Here is a 12,036-nt window from a genome sequence, read left to right on the forward strand (position 1 = left end):
GTAAACCAACTATACTTTCATTTAAAATTTTAATTAATGAGTTGAAATAAAAGAGCATGGAGAGAATTAGAATAAATTAGCCCCACTTCAGGCTGGGGATTATGCCACAGGACAGGCCTCACTGTGCTGTTCCCAAGTTGGCACCCACAATAGTCTCACGTAGGAAGTTCAGGGAAAGTTCAGTTTTGCAAGCACCTGGGGGACCCTTCTCAGCCTTTGGGGTCTGCAATAGAATAGGGTGATCCCTTAACATCTGGGAGACTTCAAACTCAGCCCATCTCCCAAAGCTAGGTGCCTTTAGAAATGTAAAGCTTTCTGAGCTGGTTCCCTCATCTGTAACGTTGATACTGTCATTGTGGCTGACTCCTTGCTGTTCAGTCCAAGGACCAGCAGTACAGCATCCCCTGGGAAGCTGTAGAAATGCAGGACCTTGAACCCCACCCCAGACCCACGGATCCAGAATCTACATTTTCACAAGATCTCCAAGTGATTCATATGCATGTCGAGTTTTGTGACGTATTAATGGAATGACAAGAGTTTTTGTGAGGAGGACATGCATTTCACTGATTCAGCGTTTCTTTCTTTTTATTCAAGTATAGTTGATTGACAATGTTGTGCTAATTTCTGCCGTACAGCAAAGTGACCCAATCATACATAAATATACATTCCTTTCTTAAAGGCACGGGGTTTTAGCTTGTGTGTTTATTGTTGTTGTTTTTGTTTGTTTTTAGCTGTGCCTACAACATGCAGAAGTCCGTGGGTCAGGGATCGAACCCACGTTACTGCAATGACAAAACGTCGAATCCGTAACTGCTAGGCCACCAGGGAACGCCAATTCATCACATTTCTCAAGCACCTACAATTGCCAGGCTTGGTGGCAAACCCTGGGACTACATCAGGGAACATGATCCATAATCCTGTCTCTTGCAGAATTTAATTTCTACAGGGAGAGACAGACAGACAGACAAGATAACTGTGTAAACTAGGGGACATATTAGAGAATGATGAACAGGAAGGAAAAGCAAAGCAGTGGTCCCAGGTGGAGTTGGCAAGAAGGATGATAAGAGTTGATAGAATGACAAGAAGGTGACAATCGAGCATCAGCCTGAAGAGGTGAGGAAGGGGCGTATTGCAGGTGACCTGAAGAAGTACGGGCAGAGACATACCATCAACAGATGAGTGGATAAACAAAATGTGGTACGAACATGAGATGGAATATTACTTAGCCTTCAAGAGGAGGAGAATTCTGGCACAGGTCACAACATGGATGAACCTCAAGGATGTTATGCTAAGTGAAATAAGCCAATCACAAAAAGACAGATACTGTACGGCTCCACATATGTCGAGTACCTAGAGCAGTGAAATTAATAGGGACAAAAAGTAGAAAGGTGGTTGCAGGGGCTGAGGGAGGACACGTGCGGAACTACTGTTGAACAGGTACAGAGTTTCCATTTTAGTGGATGAAGAAGGTTCTGGAGAATGGCGATGGTAGGACAACACAGCAGAAGCACGCCCGATTGCGTGTGAAAGATCAGCAAGTGGTCTTTTGAAAGACCAGTGTGGCTGAAAGGAGTGAGTAAGGAGAAAGTGTTAGAAGATGGGTTGGGAGACATGTGAGGACAGGGGCAGATGACTTAACCACGTTTCGAGTCAACGAGGACCCTGGCATCTCCTCCAGCGAGCAGGAAACTACTGGAAGGTGGAGAAGTGGCAGCAGATGGTAAATATTCACCCAAGGGTAATACCATAGTCATAACTGTCGCCATTATTCAGAGGGTGTGGAAACAGGTTGGGCTTACCTTAGAGGTTTCAGCTTCCACGTCCCTTCTCTCGAATTCCTGCCCTGACTGCCCAAACTGGAGGGGGTGCAGCTGTCCAAGCACCCCCAGGCTTCTGCAAGCTCTTGGGTGGGGCTGGGGTGGGGAGCTGGCTGGTCTTATTCACGATCATGTCTCAGAGGCGAGCACTGTCCTTGGCACCTAAGAGATGCTTAATAAATACTTGACAGTTCAAGGAATGAAGATATAACAACCCCTAGGGGTGCGGAAGGGGGGTGTGCTCAGAAAGGGTGAAAAAGTGGCTGCAGGGGGAGGGACGGGGTATTGATAGAGGCAAACACCTGAGCTCTGTCCATTCAAAGTGCCCTCTGGAGACTGACACCCAGGAACATGACCAGGGACCCACACAGCAGGGAAGGGTGACCCAGAGGTCACAGGGACTCTGGGCCAAGAAATCCTGGCTTTCTGTGTCAAACTTGGCAAGGCTCCTGTCTTCCAGCCTTGGGGCCACTGTATGCTTTGACGCAGGCTCCTCCACAAAGCGTTCTCCCCAACAGTGATGCTCCACTGAGGATGGCCACTGGGAGAGCCGTGTGGCAGCACTTGGAGAAGATAACTCTGCGCATGCTCTCAGGGCAACCTGCCAGAGCCCAGAGCAGGGATTCTCAGCCAGGACAATCTTGCACCCCAGGGGACACGTGGCAGTGTCTGTGGGAGTGTACTGCTGGCATCTAATGGATGGAGGCCAAGGATGCTGCTAAACATCCTGCAATCCACAGGCCAATCCTCCACATCAGAGAATTATCCAGTTCAAATTTCAATAGTCAGTATTTTTCCTTAAGGAGGCTTTTTGGGCATTTTTCCTAAATTCCTCCTCCCAATGAAATTTTAATATCACAAAGACACAATATATACTCTGTCTATTTATGTGCCATAGGTTTGATTATGCTTTATATATAAAGAGTTAAGATATCTACAGAGTTCCCTAGTGGCTCAGCAGGTTAAGGATCTGGTATTGTCACAGTCGTGACTCAGATTGCTGCTGTGGCACGCACGGGTTTGATCCCTGGTCTGAGAATTTCCACACACCTTGAGCATGGCCAAAAAATAAGAAGTTAAGATTTTTAAGCATCTATCAACAGATGAGTGGATAAAAAAAATGTGGTACGAACATAAGATGGAATATTACTTAGCCTTCAAGAGGAGGAGAATTCTGGCACAGGTCACAACATTGGTGAACCTCAAGGATGTTATGCTAAGTGAAATAAGCCAATCACGGAAAGACAAATAGTGTGATTCCACATGTGTCAGGTATTTAGAGAAGTGAAATTAATAGAAACGGAAAGTAGAAAGGTGGTTGCAGGGACTGAGGGAGGACAAATGGGGAATTATTGTTGAACAGGTACAGAGTTTCCATTTTAGTGGATGAAGAAGGTTGGAGAATGGTGATGGTAGGACAACAGTGTGATGTACTTAATGCCACTGAACCATATGCTTAAAAATGGTTAGGATGGTAAAGTTACGCTATGGATTTTTTTTTTTTTTTTCCTTTTTAGGGCTGCACCTGTGGCATATGGAAGTTTCTGTCTGGTTCAGGGGTTGAATCAGAGCTGCAACTGCCAGCCGAGCCACAGCCATTATACCAGATCTGAGCCGCATCTGCAACTTATGCCTCAGCCTGTGGCAACACTGGATCCTTAACCCCTTGAGTGAGGCCAGGGATCGAAGCCACATCCTCATGGATACTAGTCCGGTTCTTGATCTGCTGAGCCACAACAGGAACTCCTATACTCTATGTATATTTTACCTCAATTTTTTTAAAAAGGAGTTCTTTTTTTTCCAGCCCCCCCCCCCAACAGTCAATTCTTGCCCCCTTGGGGGCAATATCACACCTGCTGAGAATGCATAGTAGCCCCGCAAGGTGCCTGCAGAGGACACACGTGTTTGGATGTAGTCGGTGATAAGGTTGGGGGAGACAGGACCTGGGTGTTCCTCCCCAGTGACTGTGGGAGGATGGCGCCTGCCCAGCCATGCAGGGTAGAGGTGCCCATGGAAAGCTGCTCATGGTAGAGACAGCCTGGCACAGGTCCTCCACAGTCATACCCTTCAGGTTTCCAGAAAATCCGTGAGCAGCCAAAGCGGCTCTTTGCTTCCTCTCCTTGATGACTCAAGACAATTTCACACGGACCTGTTCACCAGATACCAGATAATCCATGTATCCCATTGCCCCTGCAAAAGTAAGATTCGCTGGCACTGGTAAGATTCTTTCTCATAAACAAGCTCACTGTTTCCAGCCACCTGCAGTTTGCTTTCTTTCCTCTCACTTAGAGATTCGATTTTGGCTTTAGTTCCTTAAAGCCGTCTAAGAGCAAGAGTCTTCCTCATGTGAGAATGAACAGCAGCGTGCACATAACTAAGTGTCTCGGAATTATTCTTTAACAGTGAGTAAAATGTGCCAGATGCGCACCAAAGAAGATTAGGAGACAGTTACAAGCAATGCCCCAGAAGAGCACATGGCAACATGGAGAGAGGTCTAAAAACATGCTGGGACACTGCTGACAGAAGTTCAGAACATGGCACACAAAGCAGTTGTATATCTTTTGCAAAACGCACATACAAACAGGATACATTTCAAACATGCCAAAGGGAGGGAGGGCAGTGGGGAACGGAGATGAGAAGCACTAAATGAATTTCTAGAACAAGAGCTGGATCTTGCATCGCCAAGGATGATAATGTGATGAGCTGAGGATGACTGAACCTATTCTCTCAGCCCGGGGTGAAAAACAAAACAAAACCAACAAGCAAAAACAAAAGAGGGAAACTAACTAGTAATGCCACATAGGTAATTTTAAAATTCCTGCTCACAGAGTTCCCATTGAAGCGGGTTAAGAACCTAACTAGTCTCTGTGAGGATGTGTATTCAATCCCTGGCCTTGCTCAGTGGGTTAAGGATCTGGCATTGCCACAAGCTGCAGTGTAGGTCACAGATGCGGCTCGGATCTGGTGTTGCTGTGGCTGTGGCGTGGACCTCAGTGTAGCTCTGATTCAACCCCTAGCTGGGGAACAACTTCCACATACCACAGGTGGGGCCCATAAAATAAAATAAAATAAAATTCCCACTCATAAAGTAATGCTTGCATATTTTAGGCAGAATCTATACATAATAAAAGCTGACAGTGGGAGGAGGTGAAAGTGCAGAATGGAATAAAGGCAAATAGATGTACAAATGCAAACAAATCAAGGATTGGGCCTTGTCTGGACCAATTATGATAACATGTCTTTGACTGAGAAGTTGGCTAATCCCACTCTTACTACCCAAGGTCCCAAAGAGCCCCAAATAGCCATAAAGCATCAGGCCTGATTCACCCATGTTAGTTGAGACTCTGTTACAACTAATTGATCCTCATTGAGTCGGTTTAAGCCTGCACAGGGCCACTTGCTTATAAAAACATCATGCGGCCTCCCAGAGCCAAAGGCTGGAGGTAGGTAGGGTCTATTTAAGCCCGGATTTGGAGGGCAGCTATCTCTGTGGCTTCTCAATGGGTCCCTGCTTCCCTCTGCATCTTCAGATCCACTTTCTCTGCTTCTACTCAGAAAATAGTAGCCATCCCTTCCAGTGTACACTCAACCCAGACCAACAGGCCACCATTTGCAAGAATGAATTCTAGGGGGAGTTCCTGTCATGGCTCAGCGGAAATTAATCTGACTAGCATCCATGAGGCTGCAGGTTCCATCCTTGGCCTCACTCAGTGGGTTAAGGATCCAGTGTTGCTGTGAGCTATGGTGTAGATTGAAGATTCGGCTTGGATCTGGCATCGCTGTGGCTGAGGTGTAGTCTGGCAGCTGCAGCTCCGATTCGGCCCCTAGCCTTGGAACTTCCATGTGCCACCCCAGTCCATCTGCCATGCAGCCCTTAAAAAAAAAAAAAAAAAAGACAAATAAATAAAGACATGATCATGTTTACATTGAAAAAATAAAAGGAAAGAATTAGAGGTTCATCAGTTGACCTAGACAGGTTTCTGTGAGATACTCTTTTTTTTCTTTTTTGGCCACGCCCTCAGCATGCAGAAGTTCCTGGGCCAGGGATCAAACCCTCACCACAGCAGTGAAACACCTGATCCTTATTCCACTAGGCCACCACGGAACTCCTGAGATATTCTTAACTAAGTGAAAGAGAACAAGGTGCAGAGAAGAGTATAAAATATAATCCTATTTTTATAAAACAAATAATTCTTGAAAAAAATCTCAACCATTTACATATATTTGTATGCATCATATAAATGTAAATATAAATATGAGGACACATTATAGTGTTTGAAAGGATACATTCTGGGGTTGTAAGCTTAGTTCACCTCATGCTGGGTCACAGGAGTGACGCAGGTGAAAGTGGGAGGAAATAGGAACAGGGAACCAAACAACACATGTTACCACGTGTAAAATTATGTATAAAGATGAAATTAAGCAAAAGGATTAAGAAAGAAAAAGAGAGGGCAAAAGAGAAAGACATAAAAGCACAGCCAGGCTGAGATTCAAATCATTAGGTCACATCCCAAATTCCCAGGGAAGGACTCTGATTGGTCCAATTTGGCTCCAAGGCCATCTTTGGACCAATCAGCTGTGACCAGGAAGCAGAATCGTTGGATGTAAATATGTCTGTTCTCATTTATCTATGTAATAGAGGGGATGAGAGGAAAGGTCCAGTATCCTGGTAGCTGGGGAAGCTAATCACATAAAACAAGTTTTTTTACGCATTTTTTTCCCTACGAATTTCTAGAAACTTTAAAAGGAAAGATTGGAGAAGAAGAGGGGCATGAGCCAAGTAAGCTCTGGGGGAGCTTCGGAATTAACCAGGTGAGTGAAGGAGGGACAGCATATGCAAAGGTGCAGCAGAGCATGGAACCATCAGGGATCTTTCAGTCATTCTGGGAAAGAAAAATAATGAGACAAGGGTAGAGGCATAGGCAGGGGTCAACCACAAAAGACCTTGGTCACCCTGGTGAGTGAGAAGGCCGGCAAGTTTATGGGGTGGGTCATGTAGCATCTGGCCTGCCATTGTGAGGACTTAGCTTTTCCTGGATTGAGATGAAAGCCATCGGTGGGTTTTGAGAAGAGGTAGGACATGGTCTGACTCAGGTTCTAACAGGGAGAAAGTGCCACTGATATTTGCCCCCAAAACTCAGCCAGGCCGTGCAACAGACTGAGGAATGTTACTGTCTTATCTGGATCACTTTCTAAGATGAGAATTCAGCCCGTCACCCCGAAATACAGCAGGCCATTAGTCCCCCATTTTAATCAGATCTCTCCTATCCTATTAAGCAATTTGGGGCCATTTCTAGAGAAGATTTTGTTATTTCCCTAAATCTCTGGCTGCTTCATTTAGACCTGGTGTTTAGGTGGAATGCAATTAACACATTCCCAACCTGGTTTCCCCTGAAATCCAATCAATTGTAACTCGTTTTTAAATCACGCCGCTTTCTCTAATTGTGAGCTGCAGCCTCCACAGAATAGTGATTTAAGTCAATTATTGCATCGCCTGCATGAAGATTGCGCTATTTATGTTGGCAGCTCCCCCACATTACTGATGAGCTTCTTCCAGCTAATGGAATAATGAAAACACAAAACAGATTTACCGTTCTTAATAAGAGAGAGAGATAATGAAGGCAAATTAAAATGGAAGCTCAGATCTGCGTGGAGAACAGGTAATGCAGTTTCTGCTTCTAAATTAACACTCGGATTTGCAAATGCTGATGACAGGGGGTGGGGAGGAACTCAAAATTCTATTAGAGACAAGTGTGGCCCCTTGGGCTTGGTTTGGGGGATTGTGGTCTTCCTTTGCACTTCCTGGAGTTTAGTTATGGGACGATGTCAGGAGCCAATCCCACTGGTGCACCCCCGGCCCCATCCCCACCCCTGCCCTCTCATTTTTAGAGTCAGCTCGCTTTCCATCAACCACCAGATTTGGCTCTTTCTGTGCCTTAGGTCATTTAACCCTCCCCAAATCCTATGAGCTTGGTGGTATTATCACTATTTTACATTAGAAGAATACGCATTAAATTATGGGCCCAAGGTTTAAAGCTGCACATGAATCTAGACCAGAGTTTCTCAGCTTCATTATCATTTGTGGCCAGATAACTCTTTGCAGCCGGAGGTGGGTGGCTGTCCTGTGCATCGTAGGACATTTAAGTAGCATTCCTGGTTGCTACGCAGTAGATGCCAGTGGCAGCCTTGTCCCCCAGCTGTGACAACCAAAATGTCTCTAGACATCGCCCCATGTTCTTTGGAGGGCAGCATCATCCATTGGTCTAGACTCTAGGCATTCATCCATCACCCAGACAGACTCTCTTGCTGGGAAAGGCAAGCAGCATGGGATTGAGATTCGGGAGACTGAGGTCAGCTTCCTGTCCCTGCTCTTACTGTGGGATGTGGGACAGATCACGGCCCCTTGCTGCTCGGGTTTCCTGACCTGTCCAATAGGTATAATGACATTAGAACCTGGAATCAGGTTTAGCTGAAGCAGTTTGGCCAAGGTCACAGAAGGTCTGGTCAAGTGAAAAGCAGCAGACCAAGGGGAGGTCAGAGAGGAGGGGACGAGAGCGTTACAGGGGCCAGGCAAGCCAGCGGGAGGGGCCAGACTGGCAAGAGGTAAGGCCAGCTGAGGCCAGGGAGGGCCAGCAGGCCTCAAAGGCAGGGCCAGACTCTGGGAGGCCGGGAGAGTTGCACCTCCCCGATCCCTCTTCCCTGCCTCCCACCCAACCCTGCCTCTCCTCTTCCACTTCCTCTGTGTTCGGCATGCGGTGTCACATACTCAGTTACCCCCGTGCTTATGCTGTGCACTTTCTCATCTACTAGGGCAGCTGCCATCCCTGAGCTTATCAGAATCCCAACAGTGATCATAACAAATATGAAAAAGAGAGCAACACGTATGAAGCACCGAGCTAAACCCAGCCCATACACCAGACCATGCGGTTCCCCAATGGCTCTGTATTCTTGTCCTTATCAGCTGGGCGGGACAGCCCATTGCTAAGGGTCCAGAGGATAAGAAGAGAGAGGGAGGGTCCTTTGAAGCCAAGGAAAGAGAGAAGGGACATTTGCTGGTACCAGTTGCCATTTATTGCCATTTACTCTATACCAGGCCTTATCCTGGATACTTTAAATGGTTTCACTCATTTACTCCTCATCAAAACTGTTAACTCAATTTCATAGCCAGAGAGGCACAGAGAAGTTAAGCTACTTTCCAAGTTTGCACAGCTAATAAGTGGTAGAGCTGTGACTTGAACCCAGGTGGCCTGGCTCCAGAGTCTGTGCCTTTGACATCTGCCCATCGGAGCTGATGGCTGCAAATCTCACCTGGAGAATTTAGGCCCTAATCTCACCAAAGGTTTTGTGTCCTAACCATGGCCTGAGTGACTGGGGCTTCCTGTCCTGAAGGGACCATATGGGAATAGGACATCTCATCAAGAGGGGACAGTGGACTGGGAAGAATGGCCTCCCCTAACTCCAGCTATTCCAGTCCACAGGACATTTGCACAGGACTTGGATGGGAGAACCAAGAAGGACTGACTTTGACTTTCCCTACAGCTCGCTGCCATGCATGTGGCTCAAAGACAAAGGAAAGCGCTTAATAAAAAAAAGCAAAAAATTACCTGAGTTTGTGGACCAAGAATAAGCCAAGAACAACACTGGGTGAGTAAGGAAAGGGGCCAGCGTGGAGGGTGGCACAGAGCATGTGCTTGGTCAATGTTAGCTCCTTTCCACCCCGCCCCACCCCACCCTCACCCCCAGCTTGGCTGACCCTGCTGGCTGGGGGTCTTCTGTCCACCCCTACCTCTTACTTCCTGCAGACCTCTCGCCCTGGGTGACTTATCTGTCTTTGCACAGGCCAATGCTTAGCTGTGTGTCCTTGGGCAGGTTGCTCGACCTCTCTGAGTCTCCACTTCCTAGGGGGTTGGGCAGGATCTGTAGACTCCCTTCCAGCTCTAAACCTCTAGAAAGCTCCACTCTGCTCCCTCTGCCACCCTCTTCTCTTTTCCTCCCCCCTCTTGCACTTCTATCTGACCTCTCTCTTTCCTTTTTTTTTTTTTTTTTTTTTTTTTGTCTTTTTGCCATTTCTTGGGCCACTTTCGTGGCACATGGAGGTTCCCAGGCTAGGGGTCCAATTGGAGCTGTAGCCACCAGCCTACGCCAGAACCACAGCAACGTGGGATCCGTGGGAACTCCTGACCTCTCTCTTCCTGTCTACACTCTTCTCCACCTCTGCACACGGCTCCAAGCCTCTATCCAGATCATGATTTCCCAGGGATGGGGGGCAGGACAGCATAAAGAGGACCCCCCCTTCTTTTCTGAGAGGTTCAAGCCAGATACCAGGGCGCTTGGCTTGCCTTTTCCAGAACTTTCTAGCACAGGTAGAGCTCAGCTGACATCTGGTCGACAAGCTAAATATTGACAGAGCTCCTAAGATTTCCCACCACGTTAAGCCCATTGCTTTATCTCCCATCTGCACACGGCTCTTCTCTGTTCACCTTGGGTCAGGCTTTCCCCAGAATCCTCTGGGCTTCAGGCGCCGTCTCTCGAGAGGGTGATGAAACCACGTCCGCCTCTAATCACTTCCAGTAATAATAATAGTTCCTGACGTTGTATAGGATTTCTTCAAGTCCATTTGCACACGTTATCTCCCTCGCTTCTCACAATAACCCCAAGACTTAGGCTTTCTCTTGAGTCCCTTTTGAGAGAGCACTGCTAAGCCACCTGCTCCCGGGCTCCCAGCCAGCGTGTGGCAGAGCCGTCAGTGGCCTGTCTTGGGCTGTCCATGGTAGCCAAGGGCCAGCTCACCCTGGGCCAGCCCGTCCGTGGGCCCCGGGACAAGGGTGTAAAGGGAGGCCCACGTACCATGTGCTCAATTGTAAAATTTATAAACAAAGCTAAGCCTGTTTTTTCCTTCTCCTACCTTGACAAACATATCTGGAAAGCCAGGTTTGAATTTAGAGACCTCACTCTCCCCAGAGTTTCCCTGTGGAATATCCTAGAAGCCACATTATACACAGCCTTTTTAGTTTCATGAGCCAATACGTTTTTTTAATGCTTAAGTCACTTACATTTTTGACACTTATGACTAGACGGCCTGATACTACATCGCTGTCAAAGAGACACCAGGGGACAGGAAGATGGCTCAGCTGTCCCCTTGTGAACTTCGAAGTTCAGCGGCCCATGGTAATTTACGGCCAGACCTTTAAGATAAAGAATTCGTGATATATTGGGAGTTCCCTTCATGGCTTAGTGGTTAACAAACCCGACTAGGATCCATGAGAATGTGGGTTTGATTCCTGGCCTTGCTCAGTGGGTTGGGGATCCAGCGTTGCCATGAGCTGTGGTGTAGGTCCCAGATGCTGCTCAGATCCCGCATTGCTGTGGCTGTGGCATAGGCCGGCAGCTGTAGCTCTGATTTGACCCCTAGCCTGGGAACTTCCATATGCCACAGGTGCTGCCCTAAAAAGCAAAAGGAAAAAAAAAAAAAGAAATAGTGATATAAAGTTGAATCAAAGAAGTTGAATACCCAGAAAATGCATAAAGCCCCGCAAACATGGGCACACACATGTGCGTGCCCATACACACACACACACACACACACACACACACGCACACACACGAGACCTTTTTAAGATAAGAAAAATAATACAGAAATACTGTGGGCACCTTGAGATTCCCAGCCATGCTGGGAATAGATGATCACAACTTGTCTGGTCCAACTTCTTTATTCTACAAGGGAGGGAATGGAGGCAATGTCTTGCTCAAGGTCCCACAGCTCCTGAACCTCAAGAATCATTCATCAAATTAGCAAATATTTCCTGATCACGTACCATGTCCAAGGTCTTAGGGTAAACACTGGGATACCACAGGCAGAGGTTGGCAAACTGTGGCCCACCGTCTCTTTTTACAAATAAAGTTTTATTGAAACACAGCCCTACTGGTTTATGTACTGTCTGTGGCTGTTTTTGTGTTGCAGGGGCACCGTGGAATAGCTACAACAGAGACTGTGTATCATGAGCGGGTTTGGCTCAACCTCGGGTTCTGAGCAACTGCAAGGTGATATACCCTTTCTCGAAGCTTCCACCATCCTCACTGGAAGAGCCAAAGACCCTCAGGTCAGCAGGGCAGGCTTTCTGGCTCCTCTGTCCCCTTAGAAGAGGCCAAGATGGCAATCTTGACTTCAGAATCTTTATTGGAAAATAAACACTGTTTAATGTACAAGAAATCCCTCCAA

The 12,036-nt window shown here is 47.1% G+C and overlaps 1 long non-coding RNA gene across 11 annotated transcripts in view; it reads left to right on the forward strand.

The window, feature by feature from the left end:
- LOC106506702 (uncharacterized) overlaps positions 1–12,036 on the forward strand; it is a 53,914-nt gene that overhangs the window by 18,404 nt on the left and 23,474 nt on the right. For 7 of the 11 annotated variants that reach the window (XR_014832490.1, XR_014832496.1, XR_014832499.1 and 4 more), the window contains 5 exons: positions 732–1,720; positions 6,553–6,629; positions 7,344–7,477; positions 9,357–9,461; positions 11,779–11,917. This is a non-coding gene — a long non-coding RNA (uncharacterized LOC106506702). Of the gene's footprint in view, positions 1–731; positions 1,721–6,552; positions 6,630–7,343; positions 7,478–9,288; positions 9,462–11,778; positions 11,918–12,036 lie in introns of all 11 variants that reach the window. The other 4 variants (XR_014832492.1, XR_014832491.1, XR_014832500.1 and 1 more) reach the window with 2 other exon arrangements.

This window comes from Sus scrofa, chromosome 17, assembly GCF_054392235.1.
Source record: "Sus scrofa isolate SSC_HxYL_T2T_F1_AM1 chromosome 17, Sscrofa_HxYL_maternal_Yorkshire_Landrace_v2.0, whole genome shotgun sequence".
NCBI lineage: Eukaryota > Metazoa > Chordata > Mammalia > Artiodactyla > Suidae > Sus > Sus scrofa.